This window comes from Anomaloglossus baeobatrachus, chromosome 12, assembly GCF_048569485.1.
Source record: "Anomaloglossus baeobatrachus isolate aAnoBae1 chromosome 12, aAnoBae1.hap1, whole genome shotgun sequence".
In the NCBI taxonomy this organism is placed as follows: Eukaryota; Metazoa; Chordata; class Amphibia; order Anura; family Aromobatidae; genus Anomaloglossus; species Anomaloglossus baeobatrachus.
Genome location: NC_134364.1, coordinates 44,818,748 through 44,833,882, shown reverse-complemented (window position 1 = coordinate 44,833,882; position 15,135 = coordinate 44,818,748). Strand labels below are relative to the sequence as shown.

Genomic DNA, 15,135 nt, shown 5'->3' with positions numbered 1-15,135 from the left:
CTTGAAGACCCATGACTTAGGATGCAAACCCAGTTTTCTAACAGCAACTTTGACCCAAAATCCTTTGGTAATCTTCAGATTTCATGATGCCTTGCATACAGTCAAGGCACCCAGTGCCAGAAGTAGCAAAACAACCCCCAAAACGTTGTCATGCTGGCAGGTGTGGACCCATTGTGCCACGACTGGGGCACTTTATTAGCATCTGTCCCTTGGTGTCTAGGGAAAATTGGCAGTCAGAAAAACCTTTAGACCCCGGTGGGTTGGGGGATTCCAACCTCAGTCTAGGTCAGGTGTCTCAAACTCGGCTGGGTATATGGGCCGCACATAAAAAAAAAATAATTTGGGGGGGCCACAATCTTTGCAGGACAAAGTGACATTTTTAGTAATACCATATACATTTTGTCTATACACCTTAGGATCATTTTTTTTTAATTTGTCACTTTTTTATTTTGTTAAATGGCATTCATTGTATGGGTTATGATACGGTTTTATAGCTTGAATTTTTACCGATGTGGCAATAATGTGACGCCCCTGACTATATCAGGGTGTCACAGGGGACTGCATCCTCTCTTTCTATGATGCAGGACCTACCCCCCCCATGGTTCCAGGTTCTTGAAAACCTGTATTACCCCCATCAGCACCACAAATCCCAACCACACCTCACATAATGACCTGTCAGACACACCAGTGGGTTGGTCTAGCTGGAAAAAGGGCCACCCACCTAGGGGTCAGGCAGACTGGTGGGAGGGAAGGAAGTGAGTTTCAATTTAGAGTTGGAGTTGAGTATTAGCTCCTAAAGAGTGAGGAGCTGGAGGTTGTATCTCCCAGGAGTGACCTAGGTTGGGTCGCAGACGGTGGTCCAGGACCAGAGGAGTCGGAGACCCGGTCACAGGGTATTGGAAAGGAGGTTACTGACAGTCTTGGAGGATGGTCGTCATCGGAAAGTCCAGTAACCGGACTGGTACCTAGCACGGCGGGATACAGGACCCTAGATCAGGAAACGGTTCAACGTCCTGATAATTCCCCTGGGAGGAAGAGTCTCTTAAGAACTTCCCCAAGAGCTCAGAGATCGAAGGCATCAGCACAACGAGGGGGATAGGGTTTTCCAGCTTATGTGACCCACTGAGATCCCAAGTGGCAGCCATCGAGAGCATAGCTCCACTACACATAGGGAGCGGGACCCTTACAGCTTCAGGCCAAGGGATCGCAAGAACAACTAAATTTGTGCACGGAAACAGGCTGCGGACTATTAAGTGATACCGGTGGGAGCTGACATCTGGACGGGCTCCCCGCAGTTGCAGTGGTACCCAGAGACTTTGGTTTACTACAGTGTGTGAGTCTGCTTCATTGGCTGTATCTAACATCACAACAACCTGAGTGAGTACACTGCCCCGCTCTCTGCATCCTGCCTGCTCAGCAAGCCTGCACACCACCATCCACCGACCCTGCAGAGTCCCGGGGCCTTCCCTACCTGTGGAGGGATTAACACCTGGCTGCCCCACTCCATCCACCCTGGATACTCCCTACGGCAGTGGCGGTACTCCCCATGACCGCGACTCACAGATGGCTTCACTGACTCATCCCCTGTAAATACTCCTGTGCCGCCCCCGAAGCAGACGGGTTGCTCGGATCCGGATCCGCGGTGGCTCGAGGGGTGTCCGGACCCGGGGGGTCGTGCGGCTCCCCAAACAAAGGGGGGTTATGTACAGGGGATGGTGTGGAAAGTTCATGATGCCACCCGTGGTGTGTGGAAAGGGTGAAGTACCACTGCTGCAGCTGGGAGTACCCGGTGGCGATGGTGTGAGCAGCCAGGTGTTTAACCCCTCCACGGGTAGGGGGGATGCCCCAGGACTCGGTAATGGTGGCGGGGAGGTGCCGGCAGGCCGGTAAGGGTTAATTGCGTACTCACTCAGTCCAATAACGCTGACAACCGTGGTAAACCAAAGTTCTTGATGCCACTGCAGCAGGGAGGGAGCACGCCTGGATCCCGTGCCCGTTGGTGTTGCTTGTTAGCCTGTGACCTTGACCTTGGCACCTCTTTTCTGTAGTTGGTCCCTTTTAGCTTAAAACTAAACGGGTCCCACTCACCCGTATGGCTAACGGAGTGAGCTTGCTCTCAGGGTTCACGCTTGGGATTTTCTGGACTATGCAGTGGGAAATTCCTATCCCCCTCGTTGCGCTAGTACCCCGATTTTGGAGCGGGTGGAGAACGGATCTCGAAGGCTCCATCCTCGTCGGGTGAATTACCTTGACGCCTGAAGCTACTTCCCGGCCTAGGGTCCATGTACCCCGTCGTGCCCTGGCCCCTGCCCGATGATGGCACAAGGCCGCCGGCTGTCCTCCTTGACAGTCTGTGCCCCTTGTCACTATCCCCTGCGACCGGGGTCCAGCTCCTACCAGGCCCAGACCAACGTCTGCCACCTAGTAACTGAGGAGCCCAGCTCCTGACCTCCTCTCACTTTCACCTCCAACACTACACTCTCTGTCTCCTGACATTCCTGACCTCCCCTTAACCAACCCCCCAAGTGGCCAACCCTATTCCCTTCAGGCTGTCCACTGGTGTGTCTGGTGGGTGGGGTGCAGGGTTTTGATTAGCTTGTTCTTAGCAACACCTAAGGTCAGGGACCCGTAACCAAGGAGGAGGTGGATATCATGCAGAAAGGCAAATTGCACAATACCTTGTGACGACCTGAAAGGCCAGGGTGTCACATTCTCCCTTGGTTAACCGTAGCTCGTCCCCAAGCTACAGGACACCAGAGGTTTATTATTTATTTAGTTTTTTTTGAAAACTGTAGAAAAGTAAGAAAAAGGGGTTAACACTTTTATTTGCATTTTCATCTCACGCAGGGGAGGCACCTTTCTTAAACGTTACTAAACTTTTAAAGAATTCAACTCCTCAACGATGGGATGCTACCGGTTTCAATAGTAGCGGAGATTCAACCTGCTCTGTTGCAGCCTCTACCCACGACAGTCAAGTCCCAATGTCCCCGATCCCGTTAACCCGCCACTTAAACAACCTGACTCGCTGCATACCTATAGTGGGTCCGTGACCAGGTGAAGGTCTCGGGCGTTGTTTTAGACGACTCTGGTGGGCACAGGAGGTGCAACTATATACCATACACGAGTTTGTGTTGGTCACGCCAGTCCTGTGATCGTGGTCCATTTTTACTACATATAAAAACTTATCGGAGTCCATGTACCGGGGTACACATTTAGCAATTTTCTAGCAAATCTGGTTATTTTCACTCTGTTCATTAAACTGGCTAATCAGGCACTTATTTACTAACATTTCTATATGGAAAATAACAAACTGTGGAAAATAATAAATGAAAACACCGATACCTAACAATTCTATGGCATCGTTAAACTCTCTGTCTCCTGACACTCCTGACCTCCCCTTAACCAACCCCCCAAGTGGCCAACCCTATTCCAATCAGGCTGTCCACTGGTGTGTCTGGTGGGTGTGGTGCAGGGTGTTCCTAGGGTTTTGATTAGCTTGTTCTTAGCAACACCAAAGGTCAGGGACCCGTAACCAAGGAGGAGGTGGATATCATGCAGAAGGGCAGATTGCAAAATACCCTGTGACGACCTGATAGGCCAGGGCGTCACACTCCCTTTTTCATTCGAGTGGCCGCTGAGCCCTGGGTCCGGGGACCCTCAAGCCACTGCAACCCCAGATCCGGGCAGTTAGCCTGCTGCAGGGGCGACACACCAACAAGCACTTTTTTGTTTATTTTAGTTGATATATAAAAAAGCACTTTTAATGGTAAAAATAAATTTCCATGGTTTATTTCGATTTTTTTTTTTTTACATTTTAGCCCCTTTTGAAAGTACGGTAATATTGTTTTGAAATTAGCACCATATAGTAATTTTGGCCAACATATTGAGGTAATTTTCCCATGTGGTCATCTTCTAGTAATGTCCCCATCCTGGTCCTCATTCTGTAATAATGTGCCCCATCCTTGTCCCCATCCTGTAGTTATGTGCCCATGTGCTATTCCATGTCTCTGTGTCAGCAGTGGGATCCTCCTGGGTCTCCTCCAATAGTGTTTAATTTTATTCAAATGTGGATGAATAGTTGGCGCTGACACTGATGCACCATGAGCCTGCAGCACAGCTTGAATTTCTTTGGAACTTGATTGGGACTGATTAACCTCAATCCGGAAATTCTGTGTTGTAACCCTTCATCAATTTTTCTCTGTCATCCACGTGCAAGCAGATTAAATACAGTGAAATGAGTTGTATACTTCCTGATTAGGTTGTGCACCGGACAAAGGAACATCAAGATCTTTGGAGATGGACTTGTGACCTTAAGATTGTTTAAATTTTTCAGCAATTTTGGTTGTCGAGTCCTTAGACAGTTCTCTTCTACTCTTTCTGTTATCCATGCTTAGTGTGGCATACACAGACACACAATGCAAAGATTGAGTCAACTTCTCCCCTTTTTATCTGGTTTCAGGTGTGATTTTCATATTGCCCACGTCTGTTACTTGCCACAGGTGAGTGTGAACAATCATTACATGCTTGATACAAAGTTGATTACCCACAATTCTGGAAAGGTGATAATTTGTCCGAACCATTTTTGTATTTTTTTGGTGAAATTATGTCCAATTTCTCTGTTTTCAGTTTTTTTTGTGTTGTTCCAAAACACAGAAATTAAATAAACATGTGTATAACAAAACATGTGTAACTTCAATAATTTTCTGGGAGAAATCTTTACTTTTCTGAAAAAATTTCAAGGGTGCCAACACTTTTAGCCATGACTAAAGGCCCATTTACACACAACGATATCGCTAACGATATGTAGTTGAGGTCACGGAATTCGTGACGCACATCCGGCGTTGGTAGCGACGTTGTTGCGTGTAACAACTAGGAGCGAGTGTTAATGATCAAAAATACTCACCTAATCGCTGATACGTCGTTCATTTTCAAAATCTCGTTGGTCGTTGTGGACGTAGGTTGTTCATCGTTCCTGAGGCAGCACACATCGCTACGTGTGACACCCCGGGAACGACGAACAACAGCTTAACTGCGTCCTCAGGCAACGAGGTGGGCGTAACTTTCCTGCGGCTGCTCTCTGCCCCTCCACTTCAATTGGACGCTGCCGTGTGACGTCGCTGTGAATCCGCACGAACCGCCCCCTTAGAAAAGAGGCTGTTCGCCGGCCACAGCGACGTCACTTGGAAGGTAAATCTGTGTGACGGGTATTAACGATATTGTGCGCCACAGGCAGCGATTTGCCCGTGACGCACAAACGACGGGGGCGGGTATGCTCGCTAGCGATATTGCAGCGTGTAAAGCAGCCTTTAGTCCATGGATGAGCCTTCGGTTGACATCTATCTATATTACATCAATGAGGCATAACTTTAAACCTACCTGATATTGTTTAGAAAAAAAAATATATTGATATTGTTTAGGTCCACTCAATCAAAAAACAGCTCTGACTTGTTGATGCTTGGACTACTAAAAGCCTGTGGAGTCTGTGGGATTCAACAAGATGGGCTAGTCTTTACTACTCATAGACATCAATGGTCATTGGGTGCTCGAAACCCTTACCAGATCCCCAGCAGACTACTTTTTTTTTTAAATTAGATCTTTTTTATTAAACAACTAAGAATCAATACAGAGAAAATATATTGCATCTTATATGACTAATAAAAGCGTACATTGAAAAAACATATGTTGTCTATAAATCAGGTTCTTCCTCTGTATATAAAAAAAAAAAAAAAAAAAAGGAAAAAGGATTCTTAGATCAGTTATATAAATTGAGCCTACAAACAACATGGCTCCACAGATAAACAAAAGTTTAAATTATGCAATAACACCTCAGTCTAATAGAAAAGTCTCCTCCATTAGCCGTGTCACTCCACATCATATTTCCATACCCGCTTGCCTCTCTCTCCCCGTTTAATCATCAATCACACCCTTCCGGACCCTCCCACAGCGCCGCTCAAAGTCCACTCTGCTACGTAAAACACTAGTTTTAACTTTTACTCCCCAAACGTCCCATTCACTGCAAGCTCAACAGTAACTGGTCCAGCATTGCACCCTGCACTAGTGCCCCAGAGGGGAGACCCGGCGACTCCATCCATGGCTGCCAGAGTTTGTAAAACTTTCTCAGTGTTTTTCTTTTTAAATAAACTCCCCTTTCCAATCTAATGACGTTATTTCATTTATTTTTAAACTCTGGTAATGTTGGTGGTAGAGGATCTAACCAATGGTATGCCAGTATCTTCCTTGCTTGATACAGGATACGTGCTATTCCCAGGGCTGTTGGGGAGTCCGGGTCTACTACTCCCTCCCACAGACTCAACAAACATAAACGAGGTGACGGCTGTATTGTGAGATGATATATTTGGTCTATGAGTCCCAGGGTTTGTTTCCAGAAATCACCAATGTGTCCATACTCCCACATAACATGCATCAAATGGGCATCATCCTGTCCACACCTAACACATTGTGCATTTGGTCTAAGTCCCATCCTGAATAATAGGCTTGGAGTTTTATATACACACAAACACCACAGAAAGAACACTTGGGAAGGTGCATAACCTAAATATATTCTTTTATTTCAATTATTCCAATCATAAAATTCCATATACAAACTACACATATGTATACAACTGGGTCCAGTTCGTGATCACACTGGACTGGCTCCTATATCGCATTAGTAGGTTTTAATTGCTGCATAAACTGTTTATGGCTTATAGTAAGCCTCCACTAATTTTCTGTTACTTTTTCCTTAATATATAATAACTCTCTCCCTTCTAACCAGTTCTCTGTAAGTGCATTACCCAGAGCCTGCGGCCGCACAATGCATCTGGGGATTACTACCTTAATCCGATCACTGTATATAACGATAGTGGTAAAAAGTGGAGCGCAGCTGAAACTGACCTGTATAGTGTTACTAGCGGTTGTGCCGTCCTCGGTCCCGACGCGCGTTTCCCTAGTTCATCAGGGGACAAATGATGCAATTGGAGTTTTATATACTCTGTGGATGAGATATATTTGAGAAAGCCTTTGGCACTCAGAGACCGCCAGCTTAGGGACCTGTTCTAGAATGTCGGACCACTGGTCTTCCATCAGGGGACCAACGTCCCGTTCCCATTTACTTTTAACAGACAGTGGGTATGTCTCCAGATGGCCAGGTTGTAATCTTTTGTATAGTTCAGAAATAAGGCCTTTAGAGGACTCAGATGTAAGTAGCATATGTAATGTTTGATTATGTGTCACTGTCACCGGATTTGTCCTCCCCTGTTTTTCCAGTGCGTGCCTCAGCTGTACCAGCAGACTACTTTTGATAAATACTCACCACTAGTAGAAGTAATGTTAATTTCACATGTCCAGTAATCATCCGTTAGGGTCCAGTAGCAATCCGTTAGCAAAAAAGTTTTGCAGACACAACATTTTTGTCCGTTTTTAAAAAACTGATTTCAGGTGGATGTAGTTTTTTTTTATCACTGAAGTTTATGGAAAACGGATCCATTAATTAGCCAGCTATTTTTCTTTCATTTGAAAAGAATCCGTTTTTTTGCTTACTGGATCAGTTTCTAATGGAAGAAAATGAATGGCTATTTAATGGATCTGCTTTCCATAGACTTCAATGTGAAAAAAAAACCGGATCACGCTGAAATCAGTTTTTTAAAATCAGACAAAAAAGTTGTGTGTGCAAAACTTTCTTTGATTTCTGCTGGATTCTAACGGATGATCACTGGACATGTGAACATAGCCTAACAAGGTTTCATTCCAGCAGTCCTAGATACTAAAAAAAATTACATCTTTATTCCCAAAACATTTTAAAATACCATAATGGTAAAAGTTGAGGAAAGACGGAAGGTAGCTAATCAGTATGGTCCCTACTCTAGTAACTCACCTCGCTTTGTGCCACCAGGCCTCAACATAGACAGGGGCAGAGCTGGACAGGTATTCACTCAGTCTATGAATGAGCATAGACCTTAAAGGGAACCTGTGAGGACAATTTCACTAATTAAACTAATGTTATGGCTCTATAGGTCCTATATGCCAGCGCTGAGAAATCAAATTTTGAAACAACATGCAAATTAGAAGTGCATTGGGGCACTTATAGAGTGCAATGACACAAACACAATACACTTTCAGGATAATTTCCATGTGGCTTCTAAAGCCCCCGTCACACATAGCGATATTGCTAGCGAGATCAGAGATCAGTGAAACATCACAGGTTTTGTGACGTATCAGCGACCTCGCCAGCGACGTCGCTGTGTGTGACATGTAGCAGCGAGCGGGCCCCTGCTGCGAGGTCGCTGATCATTACAAAACGATCAGGACCTTTTTTGCTCGTTGGTCTCCCGCTGTGCAGCACGCATCGGCGTGTTTGACTGCGGGAGACCAACGAGCACCGACTCGTGTAAGCAGCGTATGCTGGTAACCAGGGTAAATATCAGGTAACCAAGCAAAGCGCTTTGCTTAGTAACCCGATGTGTACCCTAGCTACGTAAACAGGGAGACAGCGCTGGCCGCCTGTAAGCGGTGTACGCTGATAACCAGGGTAAATATCGGGTAATCAAGCAAAGCGCTTTGCTTAGTTACCTGATATTTACCCTGGTTACCAAGTGCAGCATGATTACACGAGTCGCTGGTGGCTCATGGCTGGTGAGATCTGCCTGATTGACAGCTCACCAGCGACCATGTAGCGACGCACCAACGATCCTTGCCAGGTCGTATCGCCGGTGGGATCGTTGTTGCGTCGCTGCGTGTGACGGGACCCTTAGGTTTCATTCAAGATAGAATTGCAGTCAAAACAGGCTGACGATTACTTCACAAACAAGCAAAACGCTTAATCGCCGAGCATAGTGTTTTTTTCGTTTGCACAAAAGATCATCATTCTCGGCAGCAAATTACCCTGTGTAAATAGGACTTGTGCTGCTGAGAAAAATGGCAGCCTACATGCACGGAACAATCTGTTACGGTCTGTATTAATAGGCTATTGAATGTGCCTCAAAATTCTTAAGTGTAAATTGACCTTAACCCCTTCACAAGATATGACATATAGTTACGTCATATGTCGGCTCCTAGATTCTGATACAGGCTCACATGCCGAGCCTGCATCTTTCCCAGCAGATGTTGGCTAAATTACTCGCACCATGATTTATACTATACATAGCAGTGCTGATCATGTATAGTACAAAAAAAAACAACAAAAAAAACAGATGATAGCAAGTTCCAAATTCTCATAGGGAACAAACAAATACAGGAAAGCGTGAAAAAATGTTTTGAACTTTTATATTTTTTAATATTTTTAAAATCACCCCCTCCTTTTGCCCCATTAAAAAAAAGCAATTAAAAAAATACAGATATTAGGAATCACTGAATTCGTAAACGTCCAATCGAAATATTAATTAACATTGTCTGATCGGTAATTGGCGTAATGAGAAATAAAAATCAAAATGCCAATTTTGTTTTTTTTGGGCAGCCACAACATTGCAATTAAATGCAATAAGAGATGATCAAAACCTCGTATCTGCTCCAAAATGTTATCAGTAAAAACATCAGCTCAGAGAGCACTAAACAAGCCCTCCATATCACGAAAATTGAAAATGTTACGGGTCTCAAAAAATGGTTACTCAAGCAATTTTTTTTTTTTTATTTTTTTTTTTTTACAAATTTCCATTTTTTTATCACTCAAAACTGCATGACTTTGCTTTCCCAGCAAAGTCTATGACTTTTCATTTTTGCTGTCCGCACACAACTTTTTTTTTATCTGAGTTTTTGAGCTAAAAAAAAAAAAATGGACAAGTCAATTATTTCCTGCATTTTACTGCGTTTTTCACCCATGCAATGCATTCGAAAAGCGCAGAAAAATGCAGTGATCAAAAACGCAGCAAAAGGCAACCAAAACGCACCGAAACGCGTTTTTACCGCTGCGTTTTTGCCGCGGGTGCGTTTTTGTGCCTTTTTTTACGGCCAAAAACGCAGCGTTTTTGAGGAGTGCAAAAACACCCAGTGTGCACATAGCCTTATTTAATAAAAATTAAAAAAAAGCTTTATATGGTTGGTATCTGCGTAATCGTACTGACCTGGGGAATAATATTACCAGATCAGTTTTACCATATAGTGAACATGGTAGATAAAAAAAAAAAAAAAATTGTGAAATTGCCTAATTTTTCTGCAAGACTTTCCTTTTTTTCTCCGCTTTCCAGTGCACTACATGATAAAATGAATGTATGGTCATTCAAAAGTACAACTTGCCCCAGTAAAAAAAAAAAACAAAAAAACCCAAACCCCTAATTATCTACAGTTACAGTGCTGGCCAAAAGTATTGGCACCCCTGCAATTATGTCAGATAATACTCAGTTTCTTCTTGAAAATGATTGCAATCACACATTCTTTGGTATTATTATCTTCATTTATTTTGCCTTCAATGAAAAAAAAATAATAAATTTGTCATAAAGCCAAATTGGATATAATTCCACACCAAACATTTAAGGGGGTGGACAAAAGTATTGGCACTGTTTGAAAAATCATGTGATGCTTCTCTAATTTGTGTAATAACAGCACCTGTAACTTACCTGTGGCACCTAACAGGTGCTGGCAATAACTAAATCACACTTGCAGCCAGTTGACATGGATTAAAGCTGACTCAACCTCTGTCCTGTGTCCTTGTGTGTACCACATTGAGCATGGAGAAAAGAAAGAAGACTAAAGAACTGTCTGAGGACTTGAGAATCCAAATTGTGAGGAAGCATGAGCAATCTCAAGGCTACAAGTCCATCTCCAAAGACCTGAAAGTTCCTGTGTCTACGGTGCGCAGTGTCATCAAGCAGTTTAAAGCCCATGGCACTGTGGCTAACCTCCCTAGATGTGGAAGGAAAAGAAAAATTGACAAGAGATTTCAACGCAAGATTGTGCGGATGGTGGATAAAGAACCTCGACTAACATCCAAACAAGTTCAAGCGGCCCTGCAGTCTAAGGGTACAACAGTGTCAACCCGTACTATCCGTCGGCGTCTGAATGAAAAAAGACTGTATGGTAGGATACCCAGGAAGACACCACTTCTTACCCCGAGACATAAAAAAGCCAGGCTGGAGTTTGCCAAAACTTACCTGAGAAAGCCTAAAACGTTTTGGAAGAATGTTCTCTGGTCAGATGAGACAAAAGTAGAGCTTTTTGGGAAAAGCCATCAACATAGAGTTTACAGGAAAAAAAAAAGAGGCATTCAAAGAAAAGAACACGGTCCCTACAGTCAAACATGGCAGAGGTTCCCTGATGTTTTGGGGTTGCTTTTCTGGCTCTGGCACTGGACTGCTTGACCGTGTGCATGGCATTATGAAGTCTGAAGACTACCAACAAATTTTGCAGCATAATGTAGGGCCCCGTGTGAGAAAGCTGCGTCTCCCTCAGAGGTCATGGGTCTTCCAGCAGGACAATGACCCAAAACACACTTCAAAAAGCACTAGAAAATGGTTTGATAGAAAGTACTGGAGACTACTCAAGTGGCCAGCAATGAGTCCAGACCTGAACCCCATAGAACACCTGTGGAGAAATCTCAAAATGGCAGTTTGGAGAAGGCACCCTTCAAATCTCAGGGACCTGGAGCAGTTTGCCAAAGAAGAATGGTCTAAAATTCCATCAGAGCATTGTTATGCAGGCGTCACATGGTACGATATATCGGGCGATATGTCGGCAGGGTCACGTCGTAAGTGACGCACATCCGGCATCGTTTGACATATCGTAGCGTGTGACAGCTACGAGCGACGGTGAACGAGCAAAAATACTCACCCTATCGTTGCTCATTGACACATCGCTCATTTTCAAAAAGTCGTTTCTTCTTCTGTGCGCCGGTTGTTCATTGTTCCCGAGGCAGCACACATCGCACCGTGTGACACCCCGGGAACGATGAACAGCAGCTTACCTGCGCCCCGCCGGCTATGAGAAAGGAAGGAGGTGGGCGGGATGTTTACGTCCCGCTCATCTCCGCCGCTCCTCTGCTATTGGCCGGCCGCTGTGTGACGTCGCTGTGACGCCGAAGTCCCTCCCCCTTCAGGAAGAGGATGTTCACCGCCCACAGCGAGGTCGTTCGGGAGGTAAGTGCGTGTGACAGGGGGTTAACGACTAATTGCCCGTGACGCACAAACGACGGGGGCGGGTACGATCGCTCGTGCGATCACACGATAGATCGTCCCGTGTGACACCCGCATAAGAAACTCACTGATGGTTACCGGAAGCGGTTGTTCGCAGTTATTTTGGCTAAAGGTTGTGCAACCAAGTATTTGGCTAAGGGTGCCAATACTTTTGTCTGGCCCATTTTTGGAGTTTTGTGTGAAATGATCAATGATTTGATTTTTGTTTCATTTTCTTTTGTGTTTTTTTTCATTGCAAGCAAAATAAATGAAGATAATAATACCAAAGAGTTTGTGATTGCAATCATTTTCAAGAAGAAACTGAGTATTATCTGACAGAATTGCAGGGGTGCCAATACTTTTGGCCAGCACTGTATGTGGATGGAAAAATAAAAAAAGTTATGGCTCTTGGAAGAAGGGGAGCTAAAAAATGTAAAATAGCCCAGTTTTGCAGGGGTTAACTTACCATTAGCTCTAATCTATGTTAATAGTGAGAACAAAATGAGTTAATCATATTGATGTTTTCCATGATGACTACTTCAACTGTATATCTCTGTGAACATCAGCGCGCAGCAATAGTATCTAAAGATTCTGATAAAAGAGTTTTTTTCTTACTTCATCTCTTGAGGCAGTGACTTCACTTTTGCCAGTCTCGTCTGACAGTGTGGCACCATTGTGTTACGGAATCTAGGCACTTATCTCCGCCATTATTTTCTGATCTACAAAGGAACAGACAGATCTGACATCACTTTAGCGTTAGACAGGTTTGGCCTTGGCACTTACTACATTCAATGGCTGCACACGATGTGGTTGCCTCAATGACTATAGTGCGGATATTGTGTGCGGCATGAATTCAGGCCCTGAAAAGGATCCGGTGTTCTGCACAAAACAAAGTAAATAGCAAGATTTCTACCAGAGAAAGTAGATGATATTCAGAATGTATGGCATGGGTGATGTCGAAAAATACGTATGAAATGGAGAATTAAACAAATGGGACAAAAGCAGATGGATATTAATGAACGCCAAGGAGTTCTGGAAACTGAAGAAAGGTGCAACTATTGGTGTGCGTGTAAATATGCTATACATGAAGTTGACATCATTTGGACCAAAGTTCTAATGTAAATCCCTTTTTAAAGGGAATCTGTCATCAGGTTTTTGCTACCTCATCGGAGAGCGACATGGTGTAGAGAAAGAGACCCTGAATCCAACGATGTATCACTTAGTTTACTGGATGCAGCACTGGTGACTTGATCAGAATTTGTAGATGTAGCAGAGCTCAGAAAGCTAACCCTGCAAACGCACATGATTAGCACCTTCCTGTACACATTGTATATTGACAGAAAGCTGCTAATCAGTGCTGGGAGTGTGGTTGGACCAGGAGGCATGCAGACAGCTAGTCCGGCAGTGATAATCTCCTGCTGATAAAACAGTCATTGTACTGAAACAGCAGCATGTAGCCTAATAAGTGACACATTGCTGACATCAGTGTCTTAGCCCCTACATCAGGCTGCCCTCAGATTACATAGTAAAAAACTGCTGACCTATTCCCTTTAATAAGCCTAAAAGAATTCCATTCATCAGTCCTGTCAGTTGCTTTATGTCTGAGAAGGCAGAAGTGTATCTAGGCTTTCCAGCAACAAAGGCAAGAATTCATTTTGGTGCCTCCACCCCCAAACCATGCGGTTGGGTAGTCGTCATGTGCATGAGATAGGAAAGCTGGTTACTGAGTGAAAGAAGCGCTTTCTCTCCTCACCCAACTTTCCCATGCTCTGCTATACATCTTTCTTTCATCACACAGCTTTCCCATACTCTGCTATATATCTTTCTCTCAGCACCCAGCTTTCCCATTCTCTGCTATACATGTTTCTTTCATCACCCAGCTTTCCCCATGCTCTATATATCTTTCTCTCAGCACCCAGCTTTCCCCATCCTCTATATATCTTTCTCTCAGCACCCAGCTTTCCCATTCTCTGCTATACATGTTTCTTTCATCACCCAGCTTTCCCCATGCGCTGCTATATATATTTATCTCAGCACCCAGCTTTCCCCATGCTCTGCTATATATATTTCTCTCAGCACCAAGCTTTCCCGTGCTGTGCTATATATCTTTCTCTCAGCACCAAGCTTTCCCATTCTCTGCTATACATGTTTCTTTCATCACCCAGCTTTACCCATGCTCTGCTATACATCTTTCCCTCAGCATCCGGATTTACCATTCTCTGCTATACATCTTTCCCTCAGCATTCGGCTTTCCTATGCTCCTATGATGGTACGTTGTCCCTCATTTCCTCTACTCTCTCCGCACCATGACATGACATATTACATCTAATATAATAGTAATTGTTTTTTTTATAGACAGAAGGTCCAAGTCTATAAACCATTGAGGAATTGTATCAGAACAACCTGCACTTCATGTAAGTAGATATTGGAATTTGCTTTCTTCCAGTCTTTATCTCCTTTGTATTTAGTTAAGGAATCTGTTGATGTGATGTAATATCTTATCGTCTTCTCTTTACAGAAATCTGCAAAAGTTACAGGTCATTTCCATCATGATCCACAGATTCTCATCGGCTCCATGCAGACACTGATTCCATCATGTGCAGAGATCCTGATATCGGCTGCAGCTCCAGACTATGATGTTCTCATATATTCCATATATGGGCAGCACGGTGGCTCAGTGGTTAGCACTGCAGTATTGCTGCACTGGGGTCCTGGGTTCAAATCCCACCTAAGACACCATCTGCAAGGAGTTTGTATGTTCTCCCCGTGTTTGCGTGGATTTCCTTCGGGTTCTCTGGTTTCCTCCCACACTCCAAAGACATCAAGATAGGGAATTTAGACTATGATGTTGTCATATATTCCATTCATTATCAAAATATTCATAAAGATAAATCATATTGACCGTCTCTATGTCTGATTGTGACTTTACTGTATAGAATGTTATGTTACATACCTTTAGGAGCACATAAAAATGACTATTGACTACTAAGAGCGGATGAGCGTGTGGCGCCCCTGACCTGGTCAGGCACCACTGAGT

The 15,135-nt window shown here is 44.1% G+C and overlaps 1 long non-coding RNA gene across 2 annotated transcripts in view; it reads right to left on the bottom strand.

Annotated features, from left to right (window-relative positions):
* The window catches only part of LOC142258003 (uncharacterized), a 370,341-nt gene that overhangs the window by 349,490 nt on the left and 5,716 nt on the right, over positions 1-15,135 (bottom strand). For both annotated transcript variants that reach the window (XR_012727692.1, XR_012727691.1), the window contains exon 2: positions 12,714-12,817. This is a non-coding gene — a long non-coding RNA (uncharacterized LOC142258003). The remainder of the gene's footprint in view (positions 1-12,713; positions 12,818-15,135) is intronic.